This window comes from Felis catus, chromosome F1 (genome assembly GCF_018350175.1).
Source record: "Felis catus isolate Fca126 chromosome F1, F.catus_Fca126_mat1.0, whole genome shotgun sequence".
Lineage (NCBI taxonomy): Eukaryota > Metazoa > Chordata > Mammalia > Carnivora > Felidae > Felis > Felis catus.
The window spans coordinates 4,057,545-4,079,924 of record NC_058384.1 but is presented as its reverse complement, the minus strand read 5'-3'; the positions used below and the strand labels follow the sequence as shown (position 1 = coordinate 4,079,924).

Genomic DNA, 22,380 nt, shown 5'->3' with positions numbered 1-22,380 from the left:
TACAGAATTGTTACTGACCCGCCAGAATAGTTTACTGTCATTTTCGCAAGCATTCAATTCTTTGAACCAAGGGATTTGGTGATCTCCTCTACCCAATCGGTGCAGCCCTTTGTTCTGGATCCGTCTGGGCATAATCCTATCCCGCTGTCAGTTCTGACATCTACTCAGTCACCATGGCGCAGGAACAGAGTGCAGTGCTAAATCCAATAAGACTTCTCCAGGGGCTAACAGGCACACAAAAATCAATGCCAGCTCCCTTTTCTCCAGCACAATACCTTAAAAAGGACCGTAAATAAAATAATGTTCTCAGAAGCTGACTTTCGGTGAGAAACTGCTGAACTCATTAGAGAGGCTTCTCGCGGTCCGGGTTCCCTAACGAACCTTGAGAACCTGTGCACTCAGAACCCTTGGCCTACGCAGATTTCACGAGCTACTAATTCTGTAAATGGTGTCCTTTCCTACAAGCACTAAACCTAGCTTTGTGTTCAAATTCTTGACCAGTTTACTTCAAATGCCTTTGTATCCTTCCCGACTTGTTATAAGAAAGCAGCCTGTTAGAATGACAAAACAGTCATTACTATATTATAACACCATTAATTAAATTGAGGGCTTAATAGGTGCTTGATTCTGTTCTAAATGTTCCGCAGGTGTTAATTCACATAATCCGATGCCAATTTACAAAACAGACACTGTTATTATAATTGTGTTAGTCCCATTTTATAGATATGGAAACTGATGCCAAGGGGGTTAAGTAAGTTTTTCTAGGTCAGAACCAGGAATGAAATCAGAGCATCTGACGATAACATCCGTGGTCATGACCACAATTATCCCTCTCTGTCCACTCTCCTCAAAGCATTATAGTCTCTCTTTCGGGTTCTTTTAAGTTATACGCTATAAGAAACGTTACTTTCTAATGGGAGAAAAGCAAGCTCTCTTCAGCTTTTATATCTGATTGAATCTGAAGCTTCAACATTATAGCATGAAACCCATAGCTCTTTTTTTTTTTTTTTTCCCACGTGGCCTAACTGCACGAGCACGTACCCAACTCAGGTGCATACGGTCAGTTGTCTGCACAAATCTTTATAGGTTTGTCTAGGTCAATGGTCAATTTTATTGCAAAAGTAAAAACTAAAAAGGACAATGTTTGCTCTGTTAAGGTGATGGGCAACTATTCTCAATGCCAATGCCAGAAACCTGTGACTGTCACATGACAGTCATCAAATTAACAGAAAAGGAGAAATCAGAGGACATCTGTCCAACTTCAGACGAAAGCTCATCTCTTCACCTTGGGTGAAGGTCAGGAGGACACTTCTGCAGCCAGCCCTTGCTGCCACTAACAGAGATCAGGGAAGACAGACGAGCTCTGAGGTCTCATGACATGGGTGCAGAATTCCTTTATGTCTTTCTATTTCAGCACGGAACAGAACTCTTCCGTGATGAGGAACACTCAGAGGCAGCCTCCTGTGGTGGGCAAGGTATGATTTCTGTCCCACCCACTGCACCACCGGGCCTGGGCCACAGGGCAGGCCGCGGTCAGGCAGTGACAGAGTGTGAACTGGCCCCACACTCAGAAGGACTGAAGCCCACAGATTTGGATCCCGCAGCCACAAAGACACCTGGCTGGCCAACCAGCCACCCAAATCCAGTAAAAGGATCTGTTGTGCAAGGAAAGAAAGAGGTACAGGAGGAGCTCCTTGAGGGGGCAGGAAATTCGCTTATCTATCATTATATTATCGATCCGCCTCCACACTCTGCGCGGTAGTAATTAATCACTCCATTGATGAAAAGCCATCTCAGCTTCACAGTTCTGCTGCTTTCTCAGCAATACAGGCCAAAATTTCACAAATGGAATTTCTTGCTTGCATATTCTTATTCCTTTTTGAGCAAATCAAGACCATTCAAACGGAAAAGTGAGAAGTAAGAGTGCACGCTTCGGTGTGAAACCGTGCATAAGATATCAGCACCCCACTTTGCGAATGCCGGGTTGCTTCGATACTCTGTGGAATCTCTGAAAGTTTGACTCCTGGGGAGTACCCCAAGTTGCTACATGATCAGGGTTTCCTCTCCGAGGCTCTGAATGACACTGATAGTAGAAAACACGGGGCTCCAGGAGGAACTGAGAGCACGTACTGCTGAATACAGCCCAAGACTGGTAGCTCTTGTGTTAAATAAATAAAAGCCTAATCAAATGACAAAAGAACTGAAATTCGTTGTCGGTATCCGGATGATATATTGCTATGCTTACTGCATAAGCTTCTCCGTAGATAAGCTGTAACCTTTCCACACAAGCCCACATAAGCTAAAATCATTTTTTAAAAGTAGGTCAGCTCTCAAAGATACACACCAGAAGAACATTTTCACAAGCATCTATGTAACAAAGATGTTCATTAAAGAAATACGTGTTATGGCAAAAGGTGAGAGAGCCATGGTCATCAGTAGAGGTCGGTCACATGAATTATAATGCACACATGGGTTCTGGTGCCACATGGCCTTGCTTTAAATCCCAGTTCTGCCACATACGGACCGTGTGACCTTGGGCAAGTTATTTCACCTCTCCGAATCTTGGTTTCCTCATTTGTATATAAAGGGTTTAGTACAACACCTGACACAGAATAAGAACTCAACAAATGTCAGCAATTATTATTATGCTATATTACTATTAGGCTATGTATGTGACCATTAAAAAAAGATGAATTATATTTGTACCTATTAAATACAGAAAGATGACTTTGAGTCACTGTTAAACAAAAACAAGTAAGTTGCAAGCTACAGATGAGGGTAAGAAACATAACTGCTTGTGTGTACACACCCATGTGTATATGTGTGCATGCCCCTGTGTGTGTACACGCGCCTGTGTGTGTGCCCATGCCCGTGTGTGTGCCCATGCCCGTGTGTGTGTGTGTGCACACGCATGACTGTGTGTGCACACGTGCCCTTGTGTGTGTGCCTGTGCCGCTGTGTGTGCATGTGCCCCTGTGTGTGTGTGCACGTGTGCCCCTATGTGCACATGCCCGTGTGTGTGCCCATGCCGCTGTGTGCCCATGCCTGTGTATGTCTGTGTGTGCACACAAGCCCCCGTGTGTGTGCTCGTGCCCCTGTGTGTGTGCCTGTGCCGCTGTGTGTGCGTGTGCCCATGTGTGTGCGCATGCCCCTGTATGTGCTCATGCCCCTGTGTGCACATGCCCGTGTGTGCCCATGCCGCTGTGTGTGCGTGTGCCCCTGTGTGTGCATGTGTGCATGTGCCCCTGTGTGCACGTGCCCCTGTGTGTGTGAATGTACCCCTGTGTGTGTGCACAGGTGTAAGGTCTGCAGGGGTACGAATCAGATTGTTACAGTGGAGATCCTGCTGGCAGACAGAAGGCTTTACTTTTATACTTTCTAGGGTGTTAGGGTAATCCCACATCACAACAGTAAATAGCAATAATACGTCATCTTTACATTTTTCATCTAAATTTCAATTTTGTGAAGAATTTTCTGTTTTTCTTTTTCATACCAGAACGGTAAGATGTAATGTAGGAAGAGTAAAATCATCTGTTAGGCTGTGGATTTTTTTTTAATTTTTTTTTTTAATGTTTGTTTATTTTTGAGACAGAGAGAGACAGAGCATGAATGGGGGAGGGTCAGAGAGAGAGGGAGACACAGAATCTGAAACAGGCTCCAGGCTCTGAGTGGTCAGCACAGAGCCCGACGCGGGGCTCAAACTCACAGACCGCGAGATCATGACCTGAGCCGAAGTCGGACGCTTAACTGACTGAGCCACCCAGGCGCCCCAGCCTGTGGATTTTTAAAGCAGCAATAAAGTATACCACTCTGCCTTTCTACCAACCCATTGTCTACATGGCCCAACCAAGTGTGCCTCGCCATTTAGGAGACAGGCATGGTTTTGTTCCTCTCAGACTCAATGGGTAACTGTCCCAGACTGAGTATCCACAGCGAATAAAAACAGCTAAGAGGCACAAGTGTTGAGGTGCCTGGGTGGCTCAGCCACTTAGCCTCCGACTCTTGGTTTCAGCTCAGGTCACGATCTCACGGTTCATGGGATGGAGCCCTGCACTGGGCTCCACGCTGACAGCACAGAGCCTGCTTAGGATTCTCTCTCCCCCTCTCTCTCTCTGCCCCTCCCCTGCTCTCTCTTTCTCAAAATAAATAAACTTAAAAAAAAAAAAAAAGAAGCACAAGTGCTGAGAATTAAAGCTGCATGTACTTAAAAAGCGAACTCTTGCTACTCAGTGGGAAGAGTCTCAAGAAAGGCTATGGGGAGGACACTGAGGAAGGCTTTGTTGGAATGTGTGTCCATGCACATTCAACGTCAGCCATTAGAAAGCACAGGATTAGGTAAGACACCGGGCTCTGGCTGATAAATCCACGCATCTTGCTGCTAGATTACAGAATTCAAAGATAGGACAGAGAAAACCAGATGTCTGAAAGTGACCAAGGGACACTGCTGGCGTCATCTTCTCTCTTTTTTTTCTTCCCTTCCACGGTTTTCACTAGAAAAGGGTCATTCATTGTCATCTTCCAAAGTCAATACTATTTTAGGATTGTCAAGAAAAGATGATACATGTTTTATTCTTCCCACTGTACAGGATCATGCGGAGAGAACTGCTTCACCTGGGGTCACAGCCTTGCTTGGAAGATGAAGCCGTGGGTTTCAACTTGGGACAAAGAGAGTCAGATAGCAAGGAACAGAGAGGGCACACACAGGCTCCCCACCATGTAGCTATGTGTGTTGGGCGAGTTATTTAATTTCTCTGGAGCTCAGTTTCTTCATCAGTTAAATGAGGGCACTACTAAAATCCTCTTCATGGGGTTGTTCTACAAATCATGTGAATTAATATATATATACATATATATGTTATATATATATGTAATATATATATATGTAATATATATATGTGTAATATATATATATATATGTAAATAAAGTGCTTAAAAGCAGCACCTGGTGCACACTTTGCATCTGTCAGCTACTGTTTCCAAGAGACATGTGTCAATGGCAAATACCACAGAGTGAAAATCAACAAAGAATACTATCATTATAGGACGGCTACTATTAGAGATATTAGAGAGGAGGGGTAAAATAAGGGATGACAGAGACCATCGAATTTACAGTCAAATGTCGTGGCCTCGTCATCTACAAGTAAGGGGACGAGAATCAGGTCTCATACCACAGTCCAGTATTTTCCAATCACACCACGTTAGATTCCGCTTTCTAAGGAGTTCTAAGATACAGACATAGATACACAAGATAGCTTACACTTTATCTTTTGCCTGAAAAAGAACCTCAGTCTAATCTCTGTCTGAACAATGACAGGTTAAAAAGTCTGTACAGGTGGACAGCTTCTAGAAAGGAAGTTATGACAAATCTGATCCAGGAGGAAAAAAAGAAATAAAATAAAATAGATCACCCTGAACTTAAAAGCACCCATCAAAAAAAATGCTCCCCCTCCACCCAGATATGTGCCAAAAACAGAGACACTGAATGCGCCTCTAGAAACAGAAAAGAGGCAGGTGACTGGGGAGGTCAGGTCTTGGGACTGGATTGATTGAATCATGAAGAGAATACCCTTAGGTCAAAGAGCTCATCACCCAGGTGGGCCAGGAGTCCTGCACACTCTACTGGCCTAAACCACAAAGAAGGCTCAGACTTTCTTTTTTTTTTTTTAAGTTTGTTTATTTATTTTGAGAGGGAGAGAAAGCACGAGTGAGGGAGAGGCAGAGAGACAGGGAGAGAATCCCCAGCAGATTCTGCACTGTCAATGCAGAGACCAACGTGGGGCTCGAACCCACAAACCGCCAGATCATGACCTGAGCTGAAGTCAGACACTTAACGGACTGAGTCACCCAGGCGCCCAGAAGACTCAGACTTTCTAAGAGTCAGCACATTCACAGAGGGGGACTTGGGCCGAAGCTCAGCAACACACCATCTTGATAAAGCCAGGGAGTATCATTTCTCCACTTGACCTCTGAGTAAATCTGCACTTAAATTAGAGGGAGGGAGGTGGGGGGAGAGAGGGAGAGCAAGAGAAACAAAAGTAGAGATAGGGACGCGACAGTCATGGTGACATCACTGAGAGGGAGCACTAGGATTTTCAGTGACCTAAGGACACAAGCGCTCTAACAGGAGCCTTACCTCAGGAAGAAGGCTGCCTTTTCTTCAAAATAAAAAAACAAAACAACACCAAAGCCATGTAGTCCTTTTAACCTTCCCTCAGTCCTGCAGAAGAGATCATGAGAACTGTGGGACTGAGTGTTCTCATTTAAATCAGTGCCTTTATTTATTGCCTGTTGGTCTCTAGGATATATACAGCTTCATCAGAGAACCTGGAATAAACTTAGAGTTTTCCAGTTTGTCTCTGGGAGAAGACAGGTTGGAGGTTTTGTTTTGTTTTTGTTTCAGTACATTTATTAATCATACAGATAAAACTCAGAATTCCCTGGGACAAATACAATCAAGCAGATACTGGAGGCATTCTACATCGGATTCTAGGTAGCCAATCTGCGTAAGTAGCCTTAAAAAAAACCCTATAATAAGCTTCTCCAAAATTCTGTTGTTGCCAAACTTGTCACACAGAAGATTATAAATATACCCTCACACAAATGACATGTCATTTACTATGTATCAGTGATGACAGAGCCCGAGGAAGCCTTTTAAACATTCTAGGGTTTTCAAACTTTTTTTGCAATGGAAACTTTGTATCAAACAATATATTACACAAACCATAAAATATAGAATCCCCCCCCCCCAAAAAAAAGTGACCCAACGTGACAGAAGGAAGACGTGTGTGTGTTTTGGGGACAGGCAGGGACACCTCCCCAGAACATTGTTTGAAAATCACTGATGCAATATAAGCGTTTTGTTCTCAGACAAAACGATTCCCCGCCAGGTAAGGATCGTCCTTCTACATAAAACGAGGACTTTTCTCTAGTATTTTTCCCCTATATGCTTCTAGCTATATTTTTTGACCCCCATTATGCAAGGTCCTCACAGGAAATCACACAAACAAAGAAAGGATCACTGACATGATAATCTTTACAGTGGAGCATATAAACAATCCTGGTAGCAAATTATCTACCTGTCAAGAAAAGAGGGACAGCTTACTCAGACCAAGTTCTGGAATCAAAATATTGAGAGCAGAAACTGAGTTAAGTATTTACTAGGAAAATCCATTACTATAACAGAAGTAATACTAACCTCTGGAAAAAAAAAAAAAAACGTTATTTCAGGTTAAAAAGATGTTAAGCTATGGAAGAAGCTGATTTCAAAAGGCTTTGCTATGAACCTAAAATCAGGTCGTTTCCATTCTGGCTTCATCGCTGTCTGCAGGGACTAAACTGAAATCAGCCATTTTAATTCAGAAACGATATTTAGTCTACAGAAAGCAATAACAACCTGCCTTTGTTTAAAGCGTCTGAAACAGAAGGGATATTTCCGGTAACGGCATAAATCACACAGGCTCCAAAGTTATATGGAAAAGACTCTCTCGCTCTTGCAGCAATGTGCAATCTTGTGGTTGCAATTTTCTCAAGCTGCTTCATAAAACCTTCTCCTTTTCATCGGAAGAAAAGAGTTAGCAAAAACCAATCGCTCCATGATAGATGCCCAGGTAACATCACTTCATTTATCAGGGCATGAAGAATATTAATAATTAACTGCTGGTCAGACACACTGAGTGAGCACTCTTCTCCCCAAGGACAGCCTGCTGTCAAGATATCACCCAGAAATAGCCCTTTAGATTACAGGAAGGTCCTACAACCCCAACAGCGCATCTGATAACCATAAACACTGTCAGGGTTTCAGTACCTGCCGTGATCAGATCATCCACCACCTAGGACTGTCTCACTCTCCTGCTTCCCCACCACCACCCCACATCTTCCCCCACAAACACGACAATAATTGATCGCATTGCTGGTCATCAGCTGCCTGTCCCAGCCCTGAAAGCTGTCCAAGCTGAAGGGTAAAGGGCAACCAGATGGGACAGGGCCAGACAGCTTATATCCATCCAAGTCCTGGCTCTGCCCTCGATTCACTGGGCAAGTAGTTCTACCCCTCGGACTCAGCAAAGGGGCAGATCATAAAACTTGCTTTGTACTGATATGCCAGGATCCCAATCTGATCACATCTATCATGGACTCTGGTGCCTTTGGTACTGATATTTGCTTCCGCTCCTTGAGATAAAAACACATACAGTACTATGACCATGAAATGACCACCTCATTTGTAAGTGTTCCGAGGGCGAGTGGAAACAGCGCCCACAGTCACCCATTCCAAACACCATTACTTGTCAAGGCTACATAGTCTGAGAGTCCTTGACTGGGAAAGGTATGGTAATAACAGAGGCTCGCTAAATGTACATTTCTTTCCTCCAGTAAGTTGCTCGTGGATAGAATGTGTTCCACTGGATTTCTGTTTGTGGATCAAAAGAAAATGTAACTCCATGAAAAGGGAACATAATACAAATGCTTCTTGGCCCACTTAGCCTTTTTCCTCCTATAAATCTGGCCTTTTGGGAAAACCTGTATTATTTCATACTAAATAGCATCAGCCCAATTCCCATAGCAAAACTGTACAATTCAGCTATCACCAAATTTCTTCACTGAAAATGTGAATAGTGAGGAAGGCTGCAGTGGACTGTAATTCAGTTGGCCAAGAGCCATAGTCAAAAGAGAAAAATCATGGCCCCAAATTAATTAGTATTTTTGTTATAGACAATGAAGAAAGAAAACAGATAGGATAAAACCTAGTTTTATGTGTTCAAGAGTTCACACCTAATTAAGAGAGGGAAATCTATGATGAGTCAGAGACCAAGGAAGTGGAGAACAGACCCATCAGTACGACAAACCGGCAGAGAAGGGAGAGGTGAGCATGGGCTGGAGATCTGGGCATGTGGCTGGAGTGGGGGGATGGGCGTATCTAAGCAGGATGCTAACTCCGCGTAGTACCACTGCTGTGCCATGGTACTGTTGGCTGGTACACGGCCTTGGCCTTCTGAAGGACTCTGCTGATGCTGCCCAGATCCCACCCTTCCCAGGGATCTCTACCCCCAACTGACCGCTCATGCTTAAACCAGCTTGTACGAAGCTCCTGGTTACAATCTGAGCGAGGGAAGAGAAAACATGCACACGTGGGCAGAGGAAAAAGCATCAGAGTGTTCTGGACTCAAAAATAAAGGAGCAAAGTCTTTGGCAGGGCAAACACTACCACGCCTTTCCTCCAGGTCCATCAGGCAGGTTAGATAATTACCACGTGGCCCTGTTTAAACCCATCAATTCTAAATTAAGCTTCAAATGGTCCACACGCTGTCCAAATCATTTTTAGCCAAAATTGAGATGCCAGGTGTATCTTTCTTTCAGTGATCAGAACCTAGCAATTTGCTACGTTAAACCCCTACCCCACTGTCACATATTTGAGGGACTCAGACTTCCAGAGTGACATTTACTGCATAAATGCCATCTTGTTACAAGCCTCCCAGCAAGGAGAGTTCCCTGTAAGCTGCTGCTCCTGAGTTGATGTAAATGGAAAGGAATGAGGGTCACAGCCCCTTAGTAAAGTTCTTGGGAGAACTCCTATGACGCTCACTGAGCCTTTTGACTGACTCCAACATGAGGACACTACTGTCATTTCATGAAGTGAGCTATTGGCAGACAGATGCATCTGGATCCCATTAATTGGAACTTCTTGTCACAAGATAGCAGCTTTTCAATTTCTCTATGAATGCTGGTGTGCTACACATGGTATCTGGCAGGTGTAAGAATCTCCTCTCTGATTGCCTATATTCCCAATCTACTTCCTCCGCCTATTTCGTAGTGCAAAGCAATTACAGTTGAAAATCAGTTTGCAACATGCGCTCATCCATATTCAGTTCTTTCTACTTCAGGCAAATATTGCCCAGAAAAAAATAAATAAATAAAAAATAAAAAGAGAGAGATTTGAGAAATCCAGATTTGTTCCTATATTTTGATCCTCTGTCCGGGGCGCCTGGGTGGCGCAGTCGGTTAAGCGTCCGACTTCGGCCAGGTCACGATCTCGCGGTCCGTGAGTTCGAGCCCCGCGTCGGGCTCTGGGCTGATGGCTCAGAGCCTGGAGCCTGTTTCCGATTCTGTGTCTCCCTCTCTCTCTGCCCCTCCCCCATTCATGCTCTGTCTCTCTCTGTCCCAAAAATAAAAATAAATAAACGTTGGAAAAAAAAATGATCCTCTGTCCAAATGTTGACTTGTTGGTAAGCCACAATTTGCTCCGTATCAAAATAAATATTCAAAAGACACAGCTCCAAATAACTAAAACATATATCTACCTTAAATAAAAAAGGAGAGATTACACATGCACAGAAGTGTCAAAAAACCAGACCAATAGATGGGGGCAGACTGAATTAGCTGGAAACCCAAATGATAAAGAACATTTAAAAAACAAATAGTGTTGCTGATTTCAAGTATACTGAGATAAAAGGCGACTTAAGAGGTGGTAACTGGGATCAACACCAAGTGGCCAAGGTTGAAACTGGGATGAGGAAGAGATGACGCTTCCTCTCCAAAGCTGCCAGAGTCACCACTGATGTGGATCTGCTGACCAACCTCTCAGATCTTGTTTGTGAAATTATTAGAAGTCACAAGCCAGAGGCTAGAATTTTGAAATCCTCCTAACCGGTCCGCAAGATTATTCTTTTCTTTTTAAAAAACAGATAAAATACTGCCATGAATCAAAATTTAAAAGATTCAGAAAGATGAGATAAATCTCCCTGCCCCTGGCCCCGGCTCCAAAGGCATCCAATTTTATCATTCCACAGGTTTTCTCTTTCATGCACACCGAAGAAAATGTGTATGTATTCTTTCCCTCCTATTTTGTACACAAATGGCTATACACTACACACCCTATTCTTATTTTCTTTGTACTCTCAACAACATTAAACTTAGAGTTCACTTCGTATAAGAACATAAACAGCTTCCTCATTCTTTTTTATGACTTCACAGTATTCCATTGAGTGGATGTAGCATAATTTACATGACCAGTCCCCTACTGATGGACATTGATGCGATTTCCATTCTTTTCGTATTATAAACAAGGCTACTGTGAATAGCCTTACTCATCTGCCACTTCATGCACTTGCTAAAGTATCTGTAGGATAAATTCCTACCAGTGCGATTACTAAGTCAAAGGGTACACGCATTTATAACTTGGAGAGATAACTGCATTCATTCACAGGCACACGCGCACAGCCCGTTTCCCTGGACGCTTGCTAACACAGGGTGCTATCAACCATCTTTGTTCTTTTCCTATTTGGTTTTGGTAAAAGGTAACATTTCAGTGCAGTTTTCATAAGGTTGAGGATCTCTTCATCTACGTCCCAGGAGGCTGACCCACGAGGACAGCTTTATGTAGGTTCCCTTGCTTGGTAGTATCTGGTTAGGTCAGTGCCTGGGATGCACCAGCGAGAGACTGGAAGGAGGCAGGAGAGACATGTTTCTATTTCTCTCTTTCCAATGCCTCTTTCTCACAGTGGTCCCTCCATCCCTGAGAACAGCCCTCCTTTGGCAATCTACCGTGCCCTGCCCCAACTCTCGCTGAGGTCCGGTAACACTGTTTGCTCTTTGGCCTTCAATCCAGGGATGGTAATGGCTTCCCACTCTTGCATGTCCCTCAGTGTCTCCCCATGCCTTGTCGATCCACTAATCCTACTCTTTCATTTGAACCATCGGGGAGAAATCCGTCTGCTGTTGTTTTGTTTTGCGGAGACACTAATGTACGTGCCTCTTGCCTATTCTTCTTTGGGGTTGTTGGGTCTTTTTCATATTGATTTGCAGTTATAGGAGCTCACTATTCATTAGAGCAAGGACTGCCAAACTTTCTCTGTACAGGGCTGAGAGTCTCTGTGGGCCATATGGTCTCTGTTTCAACTACTCAACCCTGCCACCGTAAGGTGAGAACAGCCACAAATGCTGTGCAAACGAGTGAGCGTGGCTGAGTTGTAATAAAACTTGACTTACCAGAATAGGAAGCTTGTCACGTTTGGCCCTGGGCTATAGCTGCTGACCCCAGAATTAAGAAAATCATCCCTTCTCTGTCATCTGAGCTGCAAATATTTTTCTCCCAATTTGGTTTCTTACTTTCCTTATAAGGCTGTTGCTGTGCAAAAATTTTTAAATTTTATTGTAACAAAGTAGAATTTATCTGCTATTTATGGCTTCAGGTTTTTGTGTGACACTTAGAAAAGGAAGAGAGTTGTAAAACCACAAGAAAGTCAAGCCAGAAAGACCTATACCTTAAGCTGGGTCAGGAGCCTATGCTATTATCCAGATTCTTATTACGGAGGCCACCACTTAACCGGCTAAAGCCAGGCTGTTCCCAACATGTCCTAATTAGTGGAACCTATTTCTCCAGTAAAATCTCCCGTGGAAGGCAGAAATATGAAACAGTAGGAGCAAAGGTACATACCCCCCAGTGAGTGGAGTGCTTGTGGGCCACTGGATTCTAGACCTTGAAAACCACTTCGCTAACGTGAACACTAGGGTCTCCAGAAATGAGAAAAGAGTTTTTTGCATTATATTCAAGTAAAAATTCCAAGAATTTCCCATTCCATCGGGTACAGAGCCAGACCGACTTGCCCACCCCAACATCTTTCTGTCAGTGGTGACACGGTGACATTTGCCACAATGCTCATCATTAAGGGGTCTCCCAGCACGTCCATTTCAGACCTACACCTTCATTCCTATACAATTTTGCTCCAGGGTATAAAGACTCTTAGGCTTAATTTGTAGTGAATTTATTTTCTACCTTCTACAAATTAAAAAATAAATACCTTTAGGCAAATTTTGTAAGTAGAAACAGAAGGGAAGTAAAACACTGCTGATTTAAATACTTTGCATACAGGCTAGGTTTTTCTCTTAGGAAAAAACATTGGACATTCAAGTCTCTAGTGGAGTTTAATATTTTAAAACCACAATTAGCTTTGCTTACTTTTTCCTACCATGAAGAGGCAAACGGTTATAGGTGAAGGAAGAAAACACAGACCATGGCAATATGGGGGTTTTGGCACAGATGTGCATCTTTTTTTAAAATGTTTATTTATTTATTTTGAGAGAGACAGAGAGACAGACAGAGAGAGAGAGAGAGAGAGAGAGAGAGAGATTGAGAGAGAGAGAGAGAGAGAGAGAGAGAGAGAATCCCAAGCAGGCTCCGTGCTGTCAGCACAGAGCCCTACATGGGGCTCAATCCCATGAACTGTGAAATCATGACCTGAGCCAAAAGCAAGAGTTGGACGCTTAACTGACTGAGTCACCCAGGCATCCCTCAAGGATTATTTTTATAACTCAACTGAGAAACTTCAAATTGTTATTACCCATTGCTAGTATTATCATTTAAGATGCAAATCAAGGAGGGCCTGGATGGTTCAGTCAGTTAAGCACCCAACTCTTGCTTTTGGCTCAGGTCATGATCTCACAGTTCATGGGATTGAGCCCTGCATTGGGCTCTGTGCTGACAGCTCAGACCCTGGAGCCTGCTTCAGATTCTGTCTCCCTCTCTCTGCCCCTCCCACTCTCACACTCTGTCTCTCTCTCTCTCTCAAAAATAAATGAACATTAAAAATTTTTTCAAAAAAATAATTTAAAAAATCTCTCAGTAAGAGCCAGACAAATCCTTTTCCATTTTAATCTGTGCATGTTAATAATATTTAGATTGTGCATATGATGCAGCAAATATCCAGAATAGCCCAAATTAATTATAAACCAAAATATTAGAGTATATCCATTTGAAAGGTGAATTCTTTCGCATTATAGGATCTTGTAAGATTGACTGAATAAATTCAGTTTAATACTATCCAAGAGAAATGGTGTTCTTAATTTTACATAGCCACAGATTATGCTGGACATTAACTATAATTTATACTAAGGCAATGTGCCAATCCACTCTGAATTAATGTAAGTTAATTTTCTAACACTTGAAGTGAATTTGGGCTCAGCCACTCTCTTTTCTTCCCAAATCTCTTCACATCTTGTAAGATGTTGAGTACTCTCAGGCCAGGTCCATGTCTCTGAAATACAATAAAGGTGATTGGTAAAGAGAGGCTTGAACCTGTGGCCTCGCCTCCATTACAACATGACCTACTCAACTGAGAAAACTCCTACCACAGCTTTTCTGTGGAGGGTTCTCCTCTCTTCACTGCCATACGACTTGTAACTTAACTAAACTGTCACCAGTTCGGCCTACCTCTTAACCTCTCATGGAATTCTTACGTATTAGGGGCTTAGTAAAATTTATTGAGTCAATTAGTAAATGGAGACATGAGGTCTCTGACCAGTTTGCAAGCATGAGTAATTCCTTTGAGGAACATAGCAATATTATGATCACATTCCAAAGGCTGCCTCAGCTCATCCTAAATACTGTACTTATAACTGAACTTTGTCTTTCTTGTTCCCCGAAGTTTGCCTTGGTCACATTGATTTTATATGTCAACCTTTTATATATTTTGTAGGCAACAGAATGAGATGAAGCGGGTTATATTTGCATATACCTATGCTTACATCTGAATGAACACATATACAAAATGTACGTGTGTGTATGCACGTATGTGTGTACACGGGCATCGCAATATGAATCAATCTGTTCTGCCAAGGAAAGAGCAACAAATTATAGTTTCAAGGATTTTTTTTATCTTTTTAAAAAAGTTTATTTATTTATTCATTTTCTAGCCAATAAAGACATTTTATTCAATACACAAATGTTCCTCAAGCACCTACTATGGACACGTGGTAATTGACAAAGGAGCAAAAGGAACTCAGGGAATGTAGTAAAAGTTTATGTATTTTGAGAGAGAGAGAGAGAGAGAGAGAGAGAGAGAGAGAGAGAGAGAGAATGCGTGAGCAGGGGGAGGGACAGAGAAAGAGGGAGAAAGAGAATCCCAAGCAGGCTCTGTGCTGTCAGCAGAGTCCAACACGAGGCTCAATCCCATGAACTGTGAGATCATGACCTGACTCAGATGCTTAACTGACTGAGCCATCCAGGCCCGCCTTGGTTTGCATCTTAAATGATGCAAACTGCTGAACAGCAGTTCCTCGAACTGGGAACAGCGAGATCATGACCTAAGCAGAAGTCAGATGCTTAACCAACTGAGCCACCCAGCTGTCCTTTAATGCTGTATTTTTTTGAGAAAGAGCTCACGTGTGTACAAGTGGGGGAGGGGCAGAGAAAGAGTAGGACAGAGGATCCAAAGCAGGCTCTGTGTTGACAGCAAAGAGCCCAAGGCAGGACTCGATCTCAGGATCCATGAGATTATGACCTGAACCGAAGTTGGACACTTAACCAACAGAACCACCTGGGCGCCCCATGTTTGCCTGCTACTGAGAGATGAAAGAAACAGTAAAACCACCAGGATTACAACGTCTGGCGCGACACCCCACCATCACAAGTGGCCAACTGCTTGTGCTTCATGACCGCAAACTGCTGTCGCTTATCTTTTCTTTTACACAAATATGAACTTGGGCTTCAAATGCCTCTGACACAATGTTTTGCTCCTCTCAGATGAAGTATCCCAATAAAGCTGACACTGCCTTCTGAACATTGCTTTCTGATGGGAATTTGACAAATTATTTCAAAATGCAGCCCAAAACAATCTGACTTTAGCCACACTGGGACAAATCCCTCTGGGTGTCCAAGTTCTCAACTAGGGGTTGCTTTCCAGAACCTCCTCAGAGTCCAACAGGCTGAGCGGCGGGCAACCAAGGAGCAGGCACCAGGCTCGCCCGCACTCTTCCCAGCAAGCATCTACGTACTCTCACCAAAATGGCTCCCAGGATCTCCTTCATTTGGAAAAATAGTGTTGTGCTAAAATATTTTGACAACTCCTCTACTGGCTCATTCCTAATCCTGATAGTGCATTAACAGTTTGTGGTCTACACCTCACTGATTCTACTGCATCTTAACATCTTCTGCTGAGAATTTTGTTTGAAAATTGTTAAATATTGCATAAATGGCAAATAACTGTAAGACAGATGGTTGTGCTTTTTCCATTTCTGACACATAAATGGGGAAGAACTACTTGCTAGGAACTACCTCCTAATTAGGACATACCCATCGTGAGAGGGGAAATAAAACCTTTACAGTCCTCCTGCAGTGAAAACACCTGGTGCTCCTCACCCTCTTGCCTGAATATGGATTGCAAGATAAAAACAATACAAAACATCAAAAGACAAAATGTTGCAAAAGTTGAAATTAACATTTTTCTAGAGTCTCTAATAAAAAATTTCTGGTTACATTGTCCAGAGACTAGTATTTTTGTCAAAGAAAAGCATGTACACATGTATGCACCTGTGCACGTATCCCGGTATTGCTGGGGGTCTAAGCACGAACACAGTAAGTCCCAAATCTGCCCTGTGGACGATTATGCAATGACTGTTCAAGAAAGTAATCTTAAAGCCTGAGAAGCAAAATATTCACAGAGTGATTAAATACACTGGATATATCAGAAAAATCTTGGGGGACGTGGGTGGCTCAGTCAGTTAAGCATCGGACTTCGGCCTAGGTCATGATCTTGTGGTTCGTGAGTCTGATCCCCGCATCAGGCTCTGTGCTGACAGCTCAGAGCCTGGAGACTGCTTCAGATTCTGTGTCTCCCTCTCTCTCTCTCTGCCTCTTCCCCACTTGCACTCTCTCTGTCTTAAAAATAAACATTAAATTTGTTTTTAAAAACAAGAAAAATAAATGTGTGATCAAATACATATGCTTTAGTCAAAATTCATATTCCTAGATGAAACTACCAATTGAATAGCTACTATTTCTTGAGTCCTTATGAGTTCTTTTAAAACATTTTCTCTAACACCCTCCCCCCACAAAGTTGGCTTTAGTGTGTGTTTACTTCATGAGGAAATTGAGGGTCAAAAAGATTAAAAAATGTGTTGTAGGTCATATGACTGGTAGGTGACATTTTGAGATTGTGATCCCAGGTCTATCTGATTCCAATGCCATGTTCTTCCCATGACAGTAGGTTGCTGGGATAGGTTATCGGTATGTTCTAGAATGCAAGGCTGAAAAACAACCAATGGATAGCTAACTATTTCCCTCCAAATTCTATCCATAGGTTAAAAAAAAAAAAAAAAAAAAAGGGGGCGCCTGGGTGGCGCAGTCGGTTAAGCGTCCGACTTCAGCCAGGTCATGATCTCGCGGTCCAGGAGTTCGAGCCCTGCGTCAGGCTCTGGGCTAATGGCTCAGAGCCTGGAGCCTGTTTCCGATTCTGTGTCTCCCTTTCTCTCTGCCCCTCCCCCGTTCATGCTCTGTCTCTCTCTGTCCCAAAAATAAACGTTGAAAAAAAAAATTTAAAAATAAAAAAAAAAATTCTATCCATAGGTAGATCATTCTTTTAATTTCTGATACTCTTCAATGCTAAGTAATATTCATTAAAGGTTCCTTTGGAGCTACAGATCTATATTACATATTGTAAGGATGAAGGAAAATTAAGGTTAGAAACAAATTCATATGACAAGAAAAAGGTGGGGGGAAAATTCATAGGGAAGTTATAGGAAAGTAATCATAATTCAAGAACCATATACCCGGACTCTCTATAAGTTCCTAATTGCAAATTAACAGTGAGGAGCATGGTGGCTTTACACGGTACACACTCCAAACCACAGAACATTCAATGGGAAGAGTTTGCTCTTGGAGGATATTATTCGATTACAGACTCATACGAAAGGATTTAACATGATTAATAAACCAATTCTAAAATAGGGACCTGGAGTGACATCTGAGGTTCAAAAGGTTTCTTCCCATGCCCCCAAGAAGAAACTAAAGCTGTATTCTTCAGTCACTGATATTGGCTGCTTCCTCTGCCCCCTTCTCCCTTTCTAGCAAGTTACTCCTCCTTAATCTTCAAGACTAAACCCAAGATTCACTTCTTGAAAGCCTTCTCAGACTCCATTCTCATGTGGATGCTCCATTCTACACCCCCACCCCAAACCCTAAAGTTACCTTAATCAAAGCCTTGACCACACGGTTCTCTGCTACTCCTCCTCTGGACCAAGTTCTTTGAGGCTGTCTCCAGGGCTCTGTGTAGTACCTGCTCTTAGTACAATGGATCTTGAGGGATCCATGAAAAATCAAATGGTCCAAATGGCCTAAAGCAATTTGCAGAACATAGTGAGATAATTTTGTCTCTTTTTTCTGCCATTCTCACTACTGCTTTATCCTCACTCTTGCCTACATACGAATAAATACATGCCAATGGACGCACATAAGCACACATACACACTCATCATCATCATCACCATCCCTTCTAACCTCCCCGTGGACTTACAATGCCTCACTTACTACTGTCAACATTAAAAATAGGCAAAGAGGAATTAAGAAATCTAAGAATTTCTGATAACTGACACAAAACTTCATAGTCCACCAAAGTCGTACACATTCCTGCCATGTGATTGAACAAAAATTCACGGAGTACACACTACTATGTAAAGCACTAAAGGCTAATTGAATCAACGAAGGACACTCACATATTCTGAACAAAAAATGTTTAAACATCACAGATATTCAGAAAGGTCCGGAAAAGCAAAACTTTAATTACTGCACATTATTAAAACATACCCTGGGAGAGCACCGACACTACCCAAACGAGATGCCTGTTTCAATGCTGGGGATGGCCAGAAACTCAAGGGACAACTCAAAGAGACATGGGTGTAGCTCCCAGCTTGTGGACCTCTAACAAGACACAAAAAGGAAACATGTGTCTCCTACGGGGCAGAGGTTTGGGGTGAAGACTCAGGGTGACTTGGAGTGGGATACCTGGTGATACTCTGGATACACAGTTTGCCTTTAAAATGTAATTACATAGCATTTATAATGAGCATGCTTGGAGAAGGATGAATAATGAACGTATCACAAGTGCCGTAAAGGATAATATAAAATAACTGTCTGAGGGGGTAGTTCTCCCCCCGCAGCTTCCCAGAGCTAATAGGGCACGTTTCCACCTTTCTCAGAAACACTGGGGTTAGCCCTGCCGCCAGAGGCAACAATCCTGAACACCAAGAGTGGACCAAATAATGATTCTTGCCAACAATTTCTGGCAGCCGCAGGTAAAGGAAAACCTGTTAGAACACTCAACTTAGGAGGGGGTGCCTAAAGCTGCCGCGGGATCCTCATGTGGTTCCTGGTGAGAAAGGGCACACTTGTCAATGACGTCCTTTTGCAGCCTCTTTCATCCAAGACTTGTATTTAAAAAAATGGAAATAAACCATTCCACAGAATAATATGCATTACAATTTTCTTCCAATGCAGTTTTGTAAATAATTAAACACAGATCTAACGTGAACTGAGTCACAGTATATTTTTCTAAACTAGGGGGAGTTCATTGGACAATAAAAATTCACTACTTTTGGGTCCAGTTCTTTATGAAAATTGTAACGATTCATGGTTCAGTTTGCAAGAAATAGTTTAAATCAGTCCATGTCCGTACACACGAAAATAACACGTTCTGGCTGAGTACATTACTATTCATTAAAAACTAGAACTCTAAGTAAAAAGCAGATATTATATGCTGTCCATTTTACCTTAAGAAAAACGTGCACAAACCTGTTAATGATTCTGCCACTATACAGAATGTCATATAAATGGATGGTTTGGGGTACAAATTATGTAGGTACATAAAGACGGAACTAATTTAGAGTTGACACAGCCTCTGTCTCTCATTTCACAGATTGGCTAGAGGTCATAGGTCACTGAGACGAAATACGTCAAGTAAACGGATTCCCAGCCCTCTTCAGCAGGCATATAATTTTATGATGAAGAATTCTTGACTCTGATCAAATCTGCAGAACAGATAACAAGACCCCTTATGGCTCCCAGGATGTATATAACAAATTAGGTCAATAAATAAGTGTGTTAAAAACACTTAAACAGGAAAGATGAAAACTACCTAAACATGATAAAAACAAAGATATATTTCAGCAAAATTCAAGAGCAAACGATGCTAAATGCTGAAGTACATTTATTAAAATGAGAAACCCAACAAGGATGACTATCATTAATTCTTTTAAAATAATTGTTTTGATGACCGATGTAAGAAGAAACTACATATATATGCAAATAGTAGCAGATGATAAGATTATAGGCTTTGAAAATGCAGACAAGATTATATACTTTGAATATTCAACTCTAATTAAACGTTTAAACTAATAAAAGAATTTACTAAGATGCACAGATGCAAGATAAATGTACCAAAAAAAGTCATTAAATTTATGCTCCACTAGAAATTTAATAAAAAAATATTATACAAGAAAGTAGCAATACATATTATATGATACGCAGGACAAATTTATACAAAGAAGTACCCATACATATCATATGATACACAGGACAAATTTAACAACAAAATATAAACACTATATAAAGAAATATCAATAAGGAATACGACTTAGAGAGTAGTGAGCAGCCTTTTACAAAATGCACTGGAAATGAAGGCCCATAAATTGTAAGCCAATGTTCTTTTACTTCAAAATGAAAGATTAGAGGTTTTCTGTAGGCCACTCGACCCATAATTATGTCTAGACTTCTTATCTCTTTCTCCAATTAAAAGGAACATCAAAAAGCCTTAGCCCCCATGATGGTCTCCAGTCAGGTAGTCTGAGTCCAAAACACAAACAAATTTAATAGACATAATCCTAGCCAACTATAAAGTCAAAGAGCCTCAACGTACACTGTATTTCTTAAGTGAGAGCTTCCAGACAAACTAAGAGGAGAGCAATATACACAAGGAGCAAATGAGGAGGGTCTCAAGGCCAGGTCAGACAGGGAATGCCATTCATGGAGCAAAAGCAAAAGCAGCCAGGCTGGAGGGACAATCTTAGTCACTGCTGAGGGAGGAAGCGGAAACACATAAAAGAAGAAGTGGTTCTGAGTGTCAGGTCCAACATACAAGATGAGGTTGTAAAAAGGAAAAAGAATTACTAGGCCAGACACAAGGAAAATCAGGAGTTAAAGGGTATGGAGGAAAGAAATCAGGTGCCTGTAAACAGTTTGGAACTACAGTAGTGACTACTGAGAGGTTGTTGGGGGGTTTCTGCTATGTCACACCATTTACACAATGTGCTGTAGGAGTATGCAGAACGCGGGCCCGCATGTGTATACAGCCAAACCAGGAGACAAGAAGAAAAGTACAGGTTTCATGCCTCAAGGAGTGAGCAAGACCAACATTCCATTTAAATATTAACCATCACTCAACACCCAAAAAACAAACAATCCAGTGAAGAAATGGGCAAAAGACATGAATAGACACTTCTCCAAAGAAGACATCCAGATGGCTAACAGACACATGAGAAAACGCTCAACATCACTCATCATCAGGGAAATACAAATCAAAACCACAATGAGATACCACCTCACACCTGTCAGAATGGCTCACATTAACAACTAAAGCAACAAAAGATGTTGGCGAGGATCTCTTTTGCTGGTGAGAATGCAAACTGGTGCAGCCGCTCTGGAAAACAGTATGGAGGTTCCTCAAAAACTTAAAAATGGAACTACCCTACAACCCAGCAATTGCACTACTAGGTATTTACCCAAGGGATACGGGTGTGCTGTTTCGAAGGGGCACATGCATCCAATGTTTATAGCAGTGCCACCAACAATAGCCAAAGCATGGAAAGAACCCAAATATCTACTGACAGGTGAATGGATAAAGAAGATGTGGTATATATACACAACAGAGTATTACTTGGTAATCAAAAGGAAAGAAATCTTGCCATTTGTCACTACATGGATGGAACTGGAGGGTATAATGCTAAGCAAAACTAGTCAGTCAGAGAAAGACAAATATCATATGACTTCACTCATATCAGGAATTTAAGACACTAAACCAATGAACATAAGGGAAGCAAAAATAATAAAAACAGGGAAGGGGACAAAACATAAGAGACTGTTGAATATAGGGAAGAGAGGGTTGCTAGAGGGTTGTGGGGGATGGGCTAAATGGGTAAGGGGCATTAAGGAATCTACTCCTGAAATCATTGTTGCACAATATGCTAACTCGGATGTAAACAATAAATTAATTGAAATTAAAAATAAATAAATAAATAAATATTAACTATCAAATCATATTTTCACATTGCCCCTTACTGAATGACAACTGAGAGTTGCTTGGGACCAGCCACAGTTAAACAGAGAGAAAAAATTATACAAGGAGGGAAACGCTAGAAATGTCATTAGGATTACATGATCAGAGCTGAAAGGATGGGCAAATTCAAGGCCACAGACACACGTTGATTGAGAAAATATAAAATTATTAAGAAGATATTCCAAGTACAATTCTTTGGGAAGATAAAATTTTGGGTAAGCACAGCTTAATATTAATTTATTTTTTACCATGACAGACTAGGGGGTCACATGGAAGTTGGTCATTA

General features: G+C 41.9%; 1 protein-coding gene and 1 long non-coding RNA gene across 4 annotated transcripts in view; both read right to left on the bottom strand.

The window, feature by feature from the left end:
• Positions 1 to 22,380, bottom strand: part of SMYD3 (SET and MYND domain containing 3) — a 686,941-nt gene that overhangs the window by 228,569 nt on the left and 435,992 nt on the right. The gene's annotated exons all lie outside the window — the stretch shown is intronic.
• Positions 13,632 to 21,305, bottom strand: LOC123382881. The gene is made up of 2 exons (XR_006592000.1): positions 17,957 to 21,305; positions 13,632 to 14,027 (listed from the first exon to the last, which is right to left on the bottom strand). It is a non-coding gene; the product is annotated as an uncharacterized LOC123382881 (long non-coding RNA).